Source organism: Prionailurus viverrinus, chromosome C1, assembly GCF_022837055.1.
Source record: "Prionailurus viverrinus isolate Anna chromosome C1, UM_Priviv_1.0, whole genome shotgun sequence".
NCBI classification, from domain to species: Eukaryota; Metazoa; Chordata; class Mammalia; order Carnivora; family Felidae; genus Prionailurus; species Prionailurus viverrinus.
In genome coordinates this window covers 66884169-66902808 of record NC_062568.1, presented here as the reverse complement: position 1 = coordinate 66902808, position 18640 = coordinate 66884169, and the positions used below count along the sequence as shown (strand labels likewise).

General features: G+C 36.4%; 1 pseudogene; it reads right to left on the bottom strand.

Annotated features, from left to right (window-relative positions):
- Positions 1-1280: 1280 nt before the first annotated feature.
- On the bottom strand, positions 1281-1426 carry LOC125174328 (uncharacterized; annotated as a pseudogene).
- Positions 1427-18640: the final 17214 nt, after the last annotated feature.

The following is an 18640-nucleotide window of genomic DNA, read 5'->3' as shown; positions in this document are numbered from 1 at the left end:
TTCACTGGTTCTCAGAGACTCACCATCTGGTTACCATCTGATGTGATTCAGGTGTTACTACACCTGAGGATTTGAGTGGTGGCGTGAGGGTCTCTACTGCAAAATGCCCCCAAAAACTATTTCTGGGGAGCTTGCTTAAGATGGGTATTGCCACAGGTACTGCTCTCCTCTACATGAATACTTTGGGGAGTATTTTTAAATGTTTCCATTCAGTTTATTCGTCTTTAGTGGTAGGTTTATTATAAAATAATTTGCTAAGTCAAATGAAAACAGCAATAACTTGCTCAGTAACAAGATTAATATATTTTTAGCAAATCAGTGCCACTCACTATGGATTGTACCTTTTCGTTTGTAAATAAGGGGCTGGTAGAAAGCACAAGGCAGGTTGACAGCATTGTGTAGGTGGTACAGCGACAACCTTAGAGTATACCACTTATAGATTTGTCTTGGAGTAATGGCAAAGTGACTCAACTTGCTGCTTGGGAAATTTAATCTCACAGGAGTTTTCCAGAATTAGATGCATACACGGGGAAAAAAAATCCTATGAAAATCAGAGAAGCTGGTCACCATTAAAATTCAGTCTTGGGAGTTATTTTCCCACATTCGAGCTGAAAGTTTCCTATGATCCTCAACTTGAACACATTTCACATTTCATTAAACGGTATCTCCATGTGTTGCTCGTGCCAGAGACCTGGGAATTGTCTTCGACAGCTCTGTTTCTTTTGCCTTTGTAGTGAACGCGTTACCAAATGTGGCTGTGTCAACCCCCAAAGTGCCTTTGAATCTGTCAGCTCTTATCTCCATTGCTACCATCTTCTGCTTACACAGGACCCCTCACTGGTTCTCCTGCTTTCACACTTACCCCTTCCAATCAGTTCTGTATAGGGCAACCAACATGATCTGCGTGTGAATTTTCATCCATGTTGCACATGTGCAGAGTGTGCATGTGCAGAGAATTATCACAAAGAATTGAGCAATTCTTATAATAACTACCCAGAAATAACAAAGAGCTGTCCCTTTCCTCCACCATTCTCAGTCCCCAGCAGTAATCACTGGTACCCTTTTTTAGTTGTTTAGCATTTATATTATATTTCTAAATTACATGTTTATAGTGCTTTCACCTGACTTTTCTATTTTTTAAAATGTTTATTTATCTTTTTTTTATTTTTCAGAGAGAGAGTGAGCAGGGGAGGGGGAGAGAGAGAGAGAGAGAGAGAGAGAGAGAGAGAAGGAGAGAGAATCCCAAGCAGGCTCTGCACGGTCAGTCCAGAGGGCAATAAGAGGGCTTGAACTCACGAGCTGTGAGATCATGACCTCAGTCAGACGCTTAACTGACTGAGCCACCCAGGCTCCCCATTGCCTTTCTGTTTTAAACTGCTAAGAACAGATACTACACTTTATCTTAGCCAAAAGGCCAAGAAACTATGATTTTTCTGTTTTAGATATTACCTTTTGACTTACTGTTTACTATGAAATGATGAGAATTTATGCTCTCCTAAACACCTCTTTCTCTCTTCTCAGCCCTACCCCACCTTCCTAATAGAATGTCATACTTGTGAGTTAGATCAAAATTCAGGGTTTGTCTTGCTCTGAGAATAATTTTTAATCACAGCTGAGTCATATACATAGACTATTATTGTATTTCTTTTCCTGTTTGACTTGTTTCCTCTGTTAATAATTGCCTGGTTTTTGTTTGCTTAGTTATCTATATATGTATCACTAATCCATCCCTGATTCTCCACAAAAACTGGGAGCTCCAGCACTGACACATGGCCATGTTCCAATACAGTCTGGTGGCTCTCAAGGGCTGCTACACAGAGGCCAGGGGAGTTATTTTGCCATTATTCTGAGGATTTCCATTACTTCTCTTTTGTATTGGATTCCCTGTCTCTTAGACCCACTGACTGAAGGGATTTTGTTCTGTTCTCATACTTGATTGAGAGAATTAATTCTAGGTTGGAAATCATTTGCGCTCCAAAATTTGAATTACTCCATTATTTTCTAGCTTCTAGTATTAATATTGAGTAATCCAATGCCATTGTGTTTCTGGATCTTTTCCATGTGACTTTCCCTCTATTCTATTTCTTGAGTCCCTTTTAGGACCAATGGGCCATGGTGTGGGTTTCTTCTTGCTCCCTGCATTGGTTTTATTCCCTGTTTGTTCTTCTTTTTTTGCTATTTCCATATTTTGGTTTCTGATTCTCCCATTAGAGATTTTCCTCAACTGTCTAGTGATTTCTGGCTTTCCATTTATGTTCAGGGTGCTGCTGGGAGGATTCGTCAACAGGGGACTTTACTCCAGAGCAGTGGGTTTTGCAACCTAAGGCTCATGGGTCAAAGCTGACCCGCTGCTTGTTTTGTATGGTGCTAGGAATGGTTTTTATAGTGCTAAATGTTGAAGGTAAAGCATGAAGATAATAACATTTTGTGACACATGTAACTTCTTCCCACTTTTACTCTAATTAGCCTCCTGTCAAGCACTGAGTGAATCCTCGAAGTTGGAATTCCTATATAGAAGAAAACCATCTCACCTCCACCTCCAAGGGCTATGTTCTTCAGTTGACCATTCCAACTAGCATACAGCTCTAGCACCAATACAACTCAGACAGTTCAGGCACTGTCCCCTCAAACCTGCTTCGACCTGAATGGTTTGAAAACACAAAGCTGGTAGGGCTGCTCCAGAGAGGACAGTACTGTAACTGTTTGGTACCAAAATTGGCAAGTCCCAGATGGGTCCTATGGGACATTCTGCACCAGAGGGGCAGGACAGGGGGCTGAAACATAGCAGAGATTTGTGGGAACATATGCATACCCAGCACCTGAGGTTACTTATGTTTGCAAGGTGAATGAAATCTTTCAAATATGTTGATCAGCTCACATTACTCTAGTACTCAAACATTTCCATGGTTTCCCATCATGCTTAGCACTACCCCTAAGTTCCTGACCATAGTCTAGAAGGCCCTGCATGCTCTGGCCTCCACTCTCTCTCTCTCTGACTTCCTCTGTTGCTGGTTTATCCTTTGCCTTCTCTGCACTCCCCACACCAGCCTCCTCACTGCTCCTTGACCATGCCGAGCTAGTCTCTTCAGGATCTTTTCATTTGCTCTTCACCTTGCCTGGTGTAGTTTCCCACATCTGCAGATGTTTTGTCTGTTTCATCGGACACCCATTCCCCACCTTTGCTCTCTCCATGCTGTAAGATTGATCCTTACAAGTTACATCTCCCAGCCTCCTTTGCCAATTGACTTCTAGGTAAGTTTGGTCAGTGAGAGATATTTATTTTGTGGGGGGGAGAAGAAAAGGAAAGAAGCAGGGAGAGAATTTTGGAGATTTCTTCCCTTTTCTCTATTTTTGGGTAGTATCTCCAGAAATTACTGCATCTTTGCCATGGTCCCAGCATTTGCAAAGTGGCTTGGCCTTTGGGCTTGTTTTCCTTATTCTTCAGTCCAAAGGTCAACTGCAAATCTCTGGGTTATCTCATTGTCACCTGTTTGCTCTTAAAGCATTTCTAACATCATCATAATTAATTCTCCATATTAAACCTAGACCATTGTTTATTGGACTACTGCTTTCCTGCTTGGATTCTGACTGATATATCTTGCTTTATGTTTTCCATAGCACTTTATCACTACCTGTTTTTACATTAGTATTGGTTTACTTGTTTATTTCCTGTCTCCCCTAATAGAATGTAATTTCCAGGAGGCCCGCAGGATAAAGACTCTAGAGCAAGTATCTGAACCTGCTGAGGAATAGAGGGCCATGAATTTCCACTTCCTGACAATTCACCAGAAAGCTGGAAAGAAGGGCCAGCTATGTATTATTTTTTTGGTTGTTTTGTTTTTCTGGAGAAGAGTAGGGAAGGAGGCAGGCACATTTGGCAAGATGGAATCTGAGTCAAGTGCTACACAGAAAGCTTTAGCTTCTCTAACACAGCTTTTTTTTTTTAATGTTTGTTTTTGAGAAAGAGAGGGAGAGAGAGAGAGAGAGAGAGCATGAGCGGGAGAGCGACAGAGAAAGAGGGAGACAAAGAATCCAAAGCAGGCTCCAGGCTTCCAGCTGCACAGAGCTGGATAAGGGGTTTGAACTCACGGACCATGAGATCATGACCTGAGCCGAAGTCGGATGCTTAACTGACTGATCCACTCAGGTGCCCCTAACGAAGCTTTAACTATGTTCTAAATTATATTTTCAGCTTTAGGGAAGGTGTTCAAGTTCTGGCCACAGGAACCCATTGAGAGTAATGGGAACTGTCTCTATGTAGAGGAGGTGAACTATGGGAAATTTTGAGCACATTAAGGGAAGGAACCTGCGGACCTGCAGGGGGAGGAGGATGCAGGGTTTTCTATGAAACTAAGCAGGTAGGAACTCGTGTATTAAAATACTGATAGTTAACATGGGATTTGTGACACACAAATCTGTGTGTCCTATCCTAAGAGTTTTGCATTATTAACTAATGTGAATATATGTGACTAACAATGTGTAAAACTGTATTAAGCCACACATTTGAAAATACCAAAACTATCGCTTCTCAGCCTTTTCGCTAAGATCAAGTGAAAATACCAAAACTAACCACATACTCTATATGTTTAAAAGAAGAGCAATTTAACTTGTTCTTGAATTACTGATTTACTTTTGAAAGAACACATCAGTTATGTAAATAAACAAACCTATAAATATCAATCCTGGACACATAGCAGCATATAGAAGGAGTAAGTGTAACTTACTTGTTAAACACTAAAGTAACAGAAATGAAAGATGGCTTCTTGTCTCCTCACAGAGGGCCATGTACATGTACATGTGGGTCTCTTCTACATCATTCCATTTTAGTAGCCACTTTCATTTCTAACAGTTATTTAGGAGTATGGGTTTTAATTTCCAAGTAGGTAGAATTGCTTGGGTATTTTTTTTATTATTTATTCTATTTTTTTTTTGGATTATGACTATAGAATGTGGCCTATAAAGTCTCTTTCTTTTTCTTTCTTTCTTTCTCTTTCTTTCTTTCTTTCTTTCTTTCTTTCTTTCTTCTTTCTTCTTTTTTTAGTAAGCTTCACACCCAGTGTGGAGCCCAGTGTGGGGCCCAAACTCATGATACTGAGATCAAGACCTGACCTGAGACAAAAAATTGAACACTCAACCAACTGAGCCACCCAGGCACCCCTTAAAGTCTCTACTTTAAAGTTTTTTGCTAATGACATCTTTTTGTGGTCACTACACAACTGATTTTGTAAATACGTCATGGGCATGTAGGAAGAAAAATAATATTGTCTATTTGAAGCATCTCTCCTTACATTATTATGAGTTGCTTATTGTATCATTTTATCTTTTTTTCTTACTTATTTTGTATTATTCATACTTTTTAGCCTACTTCTGACGAGATATTTTTAAATCTCTCACAATATCTTGGATATATTTGCATTTCTAAAGATTTTTCTTGTTTATATGCTGTTTTGTGCATATAGATCTATGAATGTTATCTTTTTTTGAAAAATATGACTTTTATAACTTGTGACTCATCATATTTTCTCTTTTTCCCATTTCGCACTTGGAACCTTAAACTTAGCTTATGTAATATTAATGTTTCCTCTGCTATTTATTTTTGTGATTACCTAGTATTAGTTTGCTCTCCCTTTTGTGTTTAGCCTTAAAAAACATCCACTGTTGAACGTGGTTTTCTTATAAATAATATGTAGCTCAGGCTTAAAATTTTTTTCTTTAATACTAAAGTAAAAGTACTTGTTTTTAAATAGGAATATTCTATCTGGTCACATTCAAGGTTACGATGGATATACTTGGTTTTATCCAATCTGGCTGAATTAATATTCACATCTTAATTCGCTCTGCCCTTATTTCTATTTATTTTTGCAAGTGATCAATTTACTTGTCATTCTTTAATTTCCCTTTTCAGTTTGGAAGTTCTCTTAAATATTTCTATTTGGCCATTGGTATATTTCCCTTTTATTGCCCTTTTGATCAGACACATATTTATCCATTGGATTGACCCCAAATTTTTTACTATGTAAAAACTCAGGGCCTTTAGTCAAGTCATAAGTGAATGATGCATCTCAAGAAGCAATGTTTTCTTTCTCTGATAAGGTTTCAGAAGCTTAAGGCATTGGGAAAAAGTAGGTGTGTTCCAACAGTAGAGTTTGTGAAGAAATTAAGACCAGAATAACAAAGGAGACAGTGGCCTCATTGAGTAGCCACACAGGGCCCACAAGGTGAGCCACAGAGTTCTGAAAATGGGATTAAGAGTCATCTGGTACATATGCAATGGAGGATCTGCACATGGGCCTTTAGTCTGACTTGTAAGAACTGCCCTCCCTAAGTCTTACAGGGTATGCCTTAGGAGAAGGCTCTGGTTCCATCTGGCCAGGTGGTCAGAGGAATGCTAACAAGTCCGAGGTTGGGAAATATAAATTGGTCAATCCCTCTATGGGGGGAAGCCTAATGATCAGTAGTAAGAATGACCAGAATTTTATATAAATGTGCAATAGCAATTAAACACATTACTGATTCCTCATGTTCTTTCAGTAAAACATGACAGTAATGAACTTACATAGATGACTCTAAAACTGCAATGGTCTCCATGAAAACATGAATGCATTGTTCATTAGGGAATCTAGTTCTCATCTCTTTATGAGGCAGCACTGTGTTTCCCTCAAAGTCTCTGAGACCAGCTTCCCCAGGCCTCTGTGACTTTAAACTTTTGCTTGACAAGAACATCACTTTCTTCCAATGGACAGAATATAAAGCAGGGCCTGAGTGGAGGCTGCAGCCCCACAGAGCCCACCCCTCTGGCTTGTTTCCTCCCTATTCTACTCTTCTTTCTCATTCTGTGTTTTTCAGTTAATCTTGAAAATCCCACCCTGCCTGCTTTCTCCAACATATTTAGATTCTAAACTTGGTTCACAATTTTGCTCAAGATGAATCTTTTCCAAAAGAATTCCATGACTCAGCCCATTTTATAATTTAGGCTTTGTGTCTCCTCTCCTAACCTTAAATATTTATGTATTTTTTTCTTTTTCCATAAATATAAAAAGCTTTTTAAGGTCATAAAATGTGTCTTTTGCTTAGTTTTCTCCTTCTTTACTCTAGAATAGTTGTATGTGGGTCTTAAATACTTTTTTAAAAAGTTCATTTAATTGATGTTTGCACTGGAAGTATAGAAATAGGCAAATATAAAAATGGAAGAAATAATTTTTAAGACCAGCAGAGCAGCATTGCAAATTATTTTAGGAAGAGCTATTGAAATATCAATGGATAAGAAAAACTATTTTTAAAACTGTGAGAATCAGTGAAGCAGAATTCTAGCATTAAATGGTGTTATTGAAAATGATGAAAGAACCAACAACACAATAAAAATGGATGAAGGATATAAATACATTCCCAGAGACAGAAACACAAAAGCCTCTTGTTAAACACATGAAGAGATACTCAACCTCACTCATAGTAAGAGAAATTCATATTAAACTGATAGGAAGTTCTGATTCTTATCAAGACAGAGTGAGAGGAATCAGATTTAATCTTCTGCCTTAATAAAATAGAAAACTAGACAAAATATATGAGAGTTTTCAGACATTAGGCAATAAGCAGTCCAGGTCTGTGATCCCTGAAAAAAATAAACAAAAACAAAAAAACATAAAACCAACAGCGAACAAGCAAACAACAAAAAAGAAAGAACTATATAGTAGTCTCTCTTTATCTGTGGTTTTGCTTTCTGTAGTTTTAGTTACCATGGTCAACTGTGTTTGTTAGTAGCCTAACGCTGCATCACAGTGCCTGCGTCATTCACCTCACTTCATGTCATCACATAGGCATTTTATCATCTCACATTATCACAAGAAGAGGAAGGTGAGTACAATATAATGAGGTATTTTGAAAGAGAGAAAGAGACTACATTCACGTAACTTTTATTATGCATTGCTACAATTGTTCTATTTTATTATGAGTTCTTTGTTAATCTCTTACTGTGCCTAATTTAGAAATTAAACATTATCATAAGTATGTGTGTATAGAAAAAAATACATATATATGGTTTGATGCTATCTGTGGTTCAAGCATCCACTGATTTGTCTTGAAATGCAGTCTCCACAAATAAAATGAAACTACTGTAATTGCTCTAGCTTGCTGTGCCTGGACAGTTTCTAGGCTTCGGTGCAGAAAGAGGGAACCCAGCAGAATAGACTCTCTGGCTGAGAAGAGGACAAAGATTAGAATCCAGGGAAGCCAAAGGCTAGAAGTCATGGTGCAGATACTGGAAAGGAGGAACTGTCTCAGAGAAGTGGATATCTGCAACAGGGTCTCTTGAGTCTTTTGGTGATTACTAATGTATACATGCATGAGAAGAAACTACCTGCAGCTGGGTTAAAAACCACTCAAGGTCAGTAAGTAGTCAAATTCAAGGACCTCACATAAGGTTGGAAATAGTTTGTGTTTATGCCAGCCAGAGTGGAAAGACCTAGTACTTAGGCAATGATTAGAACCCTAAGTAGGGCTAAATTGGCCCTAGACTAAAGTCTGATCTACACCTATTCTAACAAAGTTTAGAAGCAAGCCTTAAAATAATGCAACTGATTTCAAATTACTTAAGCATAAAAATAAAACATAATATTATTTAAAGGAATAGAAAACATCCAGCAACAAGCACCATATAATCATTAAGTCCAAAAACCTACCAGGCATCCAAATATGAAGACAATATAATCCATAACTAGGGAAAAAACAATCCATACAAACACTCAGACAGAATGATGAAACTAGCAGACAAGAATATTAAAACAGCTATTATACATATGCTTAATGTGTTTAAGAAAACATAAGCAGTATGAGAAGAAAATTGGGAGACAAAAAATAAATGATATTTATATAAAGAACATTTTAGAGTTTTTAAACAAATGAAAGTCCAATATCTGAAATGAAAAATGTACTGGGTGAAATTAACATTAAATTAGTAATTGTGGAATAAGTGATCAGTGAACTTAAAGACACAGCCATAGAAACTATCTGAAATGAAGCACACAGAGGAAAACAAGACGAAAAAAATAACTGGACAGCAGTAACCTATAACCTTAAGCAGTCTAATATACATTTAATTAGAGTCCCCACTCATAAGTGGAGATAGAAAAAATATTTAAAGAAATACTGATCAAGAATTTTCTAAATTTGGTAAAATTTCAAACTCATAAATCTAAGAAACTCAACAAATCCGGCATATTTTACATACAGGACAAAGCACACCGTAATCAGATTGCTGAAAACCACTAACAAAGGGAAAAAAAGTCTTAAAAGCAGAGAATACAGACACATTATGCTCAGAGGAACAAAGATAGGAACGATAGAAGAATTCTTATCAGATGTTATGCAAGCCAGAAGATAGTACACAGACATCTTTAAAGCACTAAAGGAAAAGAAATCTGTCAACCTAGAATTCTTTAACCAGTCAAAATGAGAAGTTAAAAAAAAAAGACATTCAGAAATATAAAAGCTGAAGGAATTTATCATCAGTATGTCTGTACTTCAAGAAATATTTTTAAAAATTCATCAGGGAGAAGAATATAATACCAGAGGGAAATTTGGATCTATGCAAAGAATGATGAACATTAGAAATGGAAAAAATATGGGTAATATAACTGACATATTTTTCTTACCTTAATAATTTCTTTAAAAACAAATTATCTGTTTGAAGCAAAAATATCAACAATGTATTATGGAGGTTATAGCATATGTAATAGTAAAAAGCATGACAAAAATAACAAAGGACAAGAAGGAGAATATGGAAGTAACTGTTGTAGGGTTCTTACCCTTCTCCCTACATAGGGTATAATATTTAAAAGCAGACAGTGATAAGTTAAAAATGTAAATTGCGAACCCCAAGGTAACCACATTACAGTAGTAATGAAACAAAGATACATAGCTAAGAGTCAATAGTGAAGATAAAATGGTTTCATAAGAAAACACTCAGTTAACCTAAAAGAGTAGGAAATGGGGGGCAGGGAAGAAATAGTGAATGGAACAAAAAGAAACAAATAGAAAAGTAGTATATTTAAACTCAACCACATTGTTAATCACATTAAATGTAAATAGTCTAAATGTCCCAATTAAAATGCAAAGATTGTGAGATTGGATCCAGAACCCCAAAATCTAAAAACACAGGTTAAAAGTAAAAAAATGAAAAAATAATACCATGCAAACACTTATTAAGTAAAAAAGTTGAAGTAGCTTTGTTAATATCAAACAGAGTAGAATTGAGAACAAGGAACAATAACAGGGAAAGAAGAACATTTCTTTAATAATAAACAAGTCAGTTTATCAAGGGCATATAGGAATTGTAATGTGCATGCACTTACTAACAGTGCTGCAAAATACATGAAGCAAAAACTGATAGAACATAAAAGAGAAATAGATAAATCCACAATTACAGGCAGAAATTTTAACACTATTCTTTCAGTAATTGATAGAGCAAGTAGACAGAAAATCAGAAATGATATACAATAGTCAAACAATACTGTCAACCAACCTGACCTAAGTAGTATAGAACATTCCATCTAAGAACAGAAAAACATACATTCTTTTCAAATGGACACAGAACATTTATCGAGATACCAGAATCTGGGCCATAAAACAAGTGTCAGTAAATATAAGATTGAAATCATAGAAAGCATGTTTTCTAATCAAAAAAGATTTAAGTTAGAAATTGATAACAGGGAGGTGCCTGGGTGGCTCAGTTGGTTAAGCTTCTGACTCTTGATTTCTGCTTAGGTCATGATCTTGTGGTTAGAGAGTTCCAGGCCTACATAGGGCTCTGCAGTGACAGTATGGAGCCTGCTTGGGATTCCCTCTGTCTCCCTCTCTCTCTGCCCCAACCTCCCTCTCAAAAAGATATCTGAAAATCCTAAATATTTGAAAAAATGAGTCAACACATTTCTAACTAATCCACGGTTCAAAGAAGAAATCACAATGGCAAGTTAGAAAATATTTTTAGATGAATGAAAGTGGGGCACCTGGGCAGCTCAGTCTGACTTCAGCTCAGGTCATGATCTCTCAGTTCGTGAGTTTGAGCCCCATAACAGGCTCTGTGCTGATACCTTGGAGCCTGGAGTCTGCTTCACATTCTGTGTCTCCCTCTTTCTTTGCCCCTCCTCTGCTCATGGTCTGTCTGTCTGTCTGTCTGTCTCTCTCTCTCAAAAATAAATAAACATTTAAAAAAATTTAAAAAGATGAATGAAAGTAAAACAGAACAAAATAAAATCTGTCAGGCATAGCCAAAACAATATTTATTAAAAGGAAATTTATACTGTTAAGTATATTAAAAAAGGAGAAAATTCTTAAATCAATGATCCAAGCTTAAATCTTAAAAAAACTAGAATAAGAAAAGTAAAGAAAGCTTAATGTGAACAAGAGGAATGAAATAATAAAGACAAAGTCAGAATCTTTGTAATAGCAAATAGGAAGACAACAGAGAAAAACAACAAAACCAAAAGTTGGGTTTTTAAAAAGATTAGTAATATTGATAAACTTTTAGATTGATCAGAAAATAAAGAAATAAAATACAACCAATATTAAGAATGGGAGAGGTGAAATTACTCCAGATTCTACAAGTATTTAAACGATAATAAGGGAATATTATGAACAGCTTCATGGCATCAAATTTGATATAAAGATAAAATGAACAAATTTATGAATGACACAAATTAGGTAAACACACTTAAGGAGAAATAGATACCACAAATAGTCCTAAATTTACTCAAGAAATTAAGTAAGTAGTTAAAAACTTGTCCAAAAAGAAAATTGTATGTCAAGAAAGGTTTACTGGTTAATTAACCAAATGTTTAATTAAAAAAAAAAAAAAACCTCCACTATTTCTATGCAACCTCTTCCAGAAAACACATGAGAAAGGAACACTTCTCAACTCATTTTATGAGGCCAGCATAACACTGATACCAAACCCATGAAAGACAAAGAAAAAAACTAGAGACCACCAATCTTCATGGACACAGAGGTAATAAACTTTGACAAAATTTTGGTAAATCATATCCAACAATAAAAAGATAATGCATGATGACCAAGTGGCATTCATCATAGGGATACAAGGTTGTTTTCGCATCTGAAAGTCAATCAATGGAATTTACCACATCAATAGACTAAAAAAGAAGAGTCCTAATAACCATCTTTACAGATGCATAAAAAATATTCGACAAAATTCAACATTCATTCATGAAAAAACTCTCAGCACAATACAAATAAGAAGGAACTTCCTCAATATGATAAAGAGAATTTACAAAAACCTACATCTTACATCGCAATTAATAGTAAAAGACCAAAGCATTTCTGCTCAGATTAGGAACAAGATAAAAATGTTTACTCTCATCATTTTTTCCCCAACACAGTACTAGAGATATTAACTGGTGCAATATGTTTAGGAAAGAAATAAAGGCACACACATAAGAAAGAATATTATTCTTTACAGATAACGTAATTACCTACCTAAAAAATTAATGAGTGAATTTAGCAACAACTTATGATATATGGCCAATATACAAAAATCAGATGTATTTCTATGCTATCAATAATTGGAAATTAAAATGAAAATGCCATTTACAAGAGTATCAAAAATGAAATATTTAGGATTAAGTTTTAAAAAAATATTTAAAATATGTGCAACAGAATCTATAAAACACTGCTGAGAGAAATAAAAGATCTAAATAAATGAAGAGAAAGGCCATCTTTATGAATTAGAAGAGTTACTACTGTTAAAATGTCAATTTTCCCCAAATTGATATATAATTTCAGCATGATCCCAATAAAATTTAGCAATATTTATGAATCTCACAAGGTGAATCTATAATGTATATAGAGATAAAAAGGAACTAAAATAACCAACATGCTTTTGAAGAAGAGCCAAATTATAGGATTTATGCAATCTGAATTTGAGTTACCACAAAACTCATTAAGATAGCATCTTAATAGTGTCTCATTAAGTATCTCATTAAGGTAGCGTAATATTGGTGTATAGAGCAATGGAACAAAATAGAATCCAGAAACAGACTCTCATATATATGGTCATCTGATTCTTGACAAAACTGTCGAGGGTATTCAACAGGGGAAATATAGTCTTTTCAATAAATGGTATTAGAACAAATGAATATCTGATTCTGAGATGAAACACAACTGTTACCTCATAACATACACAAAGATTAACTCAAAATGGATCATAGAAATATAAAAGCTCAACTAGATAACTTCTAGAAGAAGATATAGGTGAAAATCTATGTGACCTTGGTTAGCAGAGATCTGTTAGATAGGAAACCAAAAGCACAACATATAAACCAATAAGTGGTTACACTGGACTTCTTTAAAATAAAGAATGGGAATATTTTGATATGCAAAAGACTCTTTTAAGAAAGAAGGGCAAGCCATACCCTGGAAAAAATAATTGTGAAAATACATATCTAATAAAAGACTTTAACTGGAACATATAAGAATACTTAAACTCAATAATAAGAAAACAACATGATAAATATTGGGCAAATATCTGAATAGACATAGATATGTGAATGGCAAATAAGCATATGAAAAGATGTTCAACATCATTATCATGAAGAAAAAGTAGATTAAAGCCTCAATTACCATTGCCCATCCACTAAAATGACGACGGTTAAAAACTGACAGTATTTTGCATTGGGAAGGATATGATTCAAATGTAACTCTCACACATTGCTGGTGGGAATGAAAAAGGTACAACTTTCAAAAACAATTTGAGTTTCTTTTAATGTTAAAAATATACAACATACAACTCAGCAATACCACTTCTAGAGTATCTAAGGTATCCAAGAGAATTAAAACATATTTGCACACAAACGCTTATACTCAAATATTCATGGCTTTCTTAATAATAACCCCAAACTGGAAATAACCAACATATCCATCACTTGGTAAGTGGATAAACAAATTTTAGTCATCCTTACAATAATGTTCTACTCTGCAACAAAAACAAATGAAAGATTGGTACACACAGCACGAATAATACTCAGAAACATTGTGTTTAGGAAAAGAAACACAGAAAAAAAGTACATGCTCTGTGGAGTTTATATGAAGTTCTACAAAAGACAAAACAATAATAACCAAAAGCAAATTATTGATCGTAAGTGGGTGGAGGTGGGACTAGGACATTGGCTCTGGAAGGGCATGAGGGAATTTTTGTCTGTGTGATGGAAAAGTTCTTCATTACATTTGTGGTTGTGGTCACATGGCCATATACAGTTGTCAAAATTCATTAAATTGTACGCTTAAAATTTTTTTATTGAATATATTATACCTCTATAAAGGTGATTTTAAAAAGTTCATCAATTTTTCACCTATGAAACTGGCAAGACCCTAAAAGTTTGATAATGCGCTGTATTGATAGGCCTTTGAAGAAACAGACACTGTTATGCGTCATTTGTGTATTTGTATAAAATAGTTCATTATGTTATAATGGGCCATTTGGTAGTATCTGTCAAAATTACAAATATGTGCAGCCTTAGACGCAGAAACTCTATTTCTCAGAAATTACCCTAGTCATATACTTGCACATGTGTGAAAAGTTTATGTACAAGAATATGTTCTACCTTGTGTGATAGTAAATGACTGGAAATAAACTGAATGTCTATTAATGGGGTTCAATTAATGGGGTTCAATAAATTAAAGTACGTCATACTATAGAACACCAGACCAGTGTTGAAAAGAATGTGGAAGACTTTTGTAAATTGAAGATACATTATAAATTGGAAAAAGCAAGGTGCTGCAAAATATGTAAAAGAAATGTGAAGAAATGTAGATGAAAAAAGAAGCCATATTGGCTTAAGCACACTTAAAAATTCTCTGGAAGGGCAAATATGCTAACAAAATGGTTACCCATTGGGAAAAAGAGGAAACTGAAAAAAATGGAACACTGTATACATTTTATACTTTTTGAGTTTGAATTCTAAAAATAAAATAATAGCTTAATAAAAATGAGAATTCATAAAGTATCTGTAATATAAACACAAATATATGATAAAAAAATCCCTGAGAAGAAAAACATGTATCTAAGGGGAAAACAAAGAATGTGGATGCTAAATAAGGATTTGGGTGAAGTTAATTATGATGCAAATTGATTAGACATTTAATTAGTGGTCTTAAATCTTTCAGACATGCATGAAAGATGAACAAATGATGTCTATAAAAGAAGTTATAAAAATCTTGAAAACACACTCATGAAAATGTATTAAAAATATTCAACTTGGGACGCCTGGGTGGCTCAGTTGGTTAAGCATCAGACTTCGGCTCAGGTCATGATCTCACGGCTCGTGAGTGTGCTGACGGCTCAGAGCCTGGAGCCTGTTTCAGATTCTGTGTCTCCCTCTCTCTCTGACCCTCCCCCGTTCATGCTCTGTCTCTCTCTGTCTCAAAAATAAATAAACGTTAAAAAAAAATTAAAAAAAATATTCAACTCAATGTACAACTTAGTATCTAAGGATGACACTATTAAGATAATTACCATCCTTATTCAAGAAATAATTATAGAAAACCTATTGCAGCTATCTCACTGTGTCTACAGGATGCATGAAGCAGAGACCTACTTCTTCCCTTTAGAATGCTAAGAATTCTTGATGAGGACAAGACTCAAACACATGAAAAGTTAAATAAATACAAGCTAAAATATGTCAGGACATGCCTGTATGACCAGAAAGTCTTCAGCAAGAAGATGGTTAATGAGGTGGGCCAAGATAGTGAGTAGGAATAAATGGGAAGGGCCACTCTTTCTAGGATGACATACATTGAGCAGTGGGAGGGAACTTAGGGAGGGAATGGAACAATGCACAGGTCAGACCAGAGGGAAGGACTTCATGTGAGAGATGGAGAGGATGAAATAAGGGCATAAGAGACTGTGATGTGGAACTTACAGGCACATGATACCACCGGAAGCTTGGAGCAGGGTGAGCCCTGCAGACTGGAGTTGTAAGTAAAGCATATCCAGCTGCGGTGGGCAGGATGGATTGTGGCGCTGAGACACCAAATAGGGAACTGTTGCAATAACTTAGGTGTGAAGTGATAACAGATTCTGGACAGGGTCTGGCTGAGGGATTGGAAAGGAAAGCATGGATCCAAAATGGATTACTTCACAGGACCAGTCCGATGTGTGGGGAAAAGAAGGAAAGAGAAGAATCAAAACCATCTCCAGAGTTTGAGATTGTCCGGCAGAGAGACAAAGATAGTGCCATTGACAGAAAGAACAAAGTCAGGGAAGATGCTGTTTTAGAGGAGGAAGAGAGAGAGTTTGATTTTTAAAATGTTGTATTGGAGTGGTATACTGTATATCAAGTAAAAATATCCAGATATAGTTAGGAGGAGACACCAGACTTGCATAATGCAAATATGGAAGCCATCAAAGGACAGAAGCATTAGGAGAGAAGTCTGGTGGAAGGGGAAGCTGATGAAGGAGAGCAATACAGACAAGGTGTCACCCCAGTTTAATGGCTGACACAGTAGGGAGGCTAAAGGGAATAAAGCCTGAAAAAAATCCATTAGGTGTGGTGCTTAGGAGGTTAGCAGTTCCAGTAAATTGGGCAGTTGAGGCTAGGATTCCAGGATTGTGGGGGAACAGACTCCAGAGCATTAGAAACAGGGGATACTGACTACTTGGTTAAAGAATTGTCAAGAAAAGCAGGGAGAAAAATATAGACAGAGTACTACCAAATAGTCACATAGTTTGGAAAGCGCCAATAGAGGAGGAACCTGAAGAGGTATTGCACGTAAGTCCTGAAAGCAAGCACAAGAGGCTTAATATCCATGGTTGTATTAATTTTTAAAAGTTTTAGTGGATATTGACATTTTTATCAATGCATATATTAGAAAGAAAACCAGTCTTCCAACGAAAGTGAGGAATAATGTATTTCTTGGCACTCTAGAATAGAGGTCCCAATCTAGAACCCCACAGGCTAAATCTGGCTCATAGACACATACTGTTGCTTGAGTGCCACAGTCCCCATCCCTTCCTGTGACCCCATAGCCAGCCTAACCATGTAGATATTTGCATTTTTTAAGTTTCTTTATTTATTTTGAGAGAGAGAGAGAGAGAGAGCAATCAGGGAAGGGGCAGAGAGAGGGAGAGAGAGAATCCCAAGCAGGCTCTGTGCATCAGGCTCAGCACAGAGCCTGATGTGGGGCTTGATCCCTTGAACTGGGAGATCATGATTTGAGCCAAAATCAAGAGTCAGATGCTTAACTGAGCCACCCAGGCGCCCTGATATTTGCATTTTCAACTTCTGCTCTAATACTTTTTAATGTTAAAGCATCCAAATGAAAGGGAAACATTAAAATAAATAACCCAATAATTCAAGGCAAATACATCCTGACTCTGTCGGAATATACTATTTTTTTTTAACACACTGAGTTTAGTAAATTTTACTTCTAGTTGTTACGTTCTTCTGAATTATCTCAATGTGCAGAGCTTGCCTCTGCCCCCAGCCCCAGGGCTCCCACTCACGAAGGACTGATAAAGTTTTGAGGGCTCTCACGCTTGCCTTTGCCTTGTGCTCCTGGTTGCTTGAGTGTTCCTTTTATCCCCTTTGGTTTAATTACCACGCAAACCCTCTGTTGAGCTTTTAATTAGCAAGTTATCTTCATCTGAAGACTGGAAACCCTGGGCTCTTTCAGCATATATTAGACAGCTAAAATATGAAATTAAAGAAAACAGAGTTTTAGCCAACAGAAACAAGTGACTCATTTCCTTGTGAAAACACACAAGGTTTATGTTACTCTGGCAACGATATTCCAGAACAGCGTCTCTCCCCTCCCCATTTAGAGCTTTTATGTGTTCCTGTTACAGTCTGTGTTCTACGGTGACCTAATGTGGAACCAAGTCGGTCAGTGATTCATGAGACAGGAGAATGGTGCTTTCAACTCCGCTCATCCAATGTCCTTTTGACCGAAGGAAGCAAAGTTTACTTTGCACAAAGAGAGGAACTGTAAGAAGAGAGAAAGAACTCATGACGGAGTACTGTCCTAGCGTGGAAGTGTGGTCCCGCCGTGACTTTCAAAACACCACAACTGGTTCCAGTATGTTAGAATTCTAAGTGTTTTTCTAAAAGCGGCTGATTAAATCATAGTGTGCAACCTGTATGCTTGCCACGCAGGGAAATGAAGATTTAGAGACTGGTTTCGCAAAGACCCCAGATGTTTCTGGGGCCTCCCATCATGGGCGGGAATTTCATGGTGCTTAGGGCCAAAATTTCAATCCAAATCACTCCAACTCTCCAAAGCAGAAATGTGTAGAGCAAAAGAAGTTGCACTAATCCTCTCCCCAACCCCCCCCCCCCTAGGTTTTGAACTCTCTGAAGCACTGGAAAAGAAGTGGAGAGAACCTTCAATTTATTAGGCTCTTGCTGCTGATGTTATTTGAAAATTATGGTCTGGATGAAGGGAAGGCTTCAGGATTTTAAGTTTAGAGACTCTTTGTGAGCAGCTTTATACTTTTATTGAAAGGACAGTAAATTTTGTAGCTATTAGAATGTAACAGACTAAAATTATTGGTGTATGAAGATTTTTAGTTTCTCTCTCATACTTACAACCTGTCTGTGCAAGAGATACCCAGCCTTGCTCAGCCATTTTCCCCCCTCAG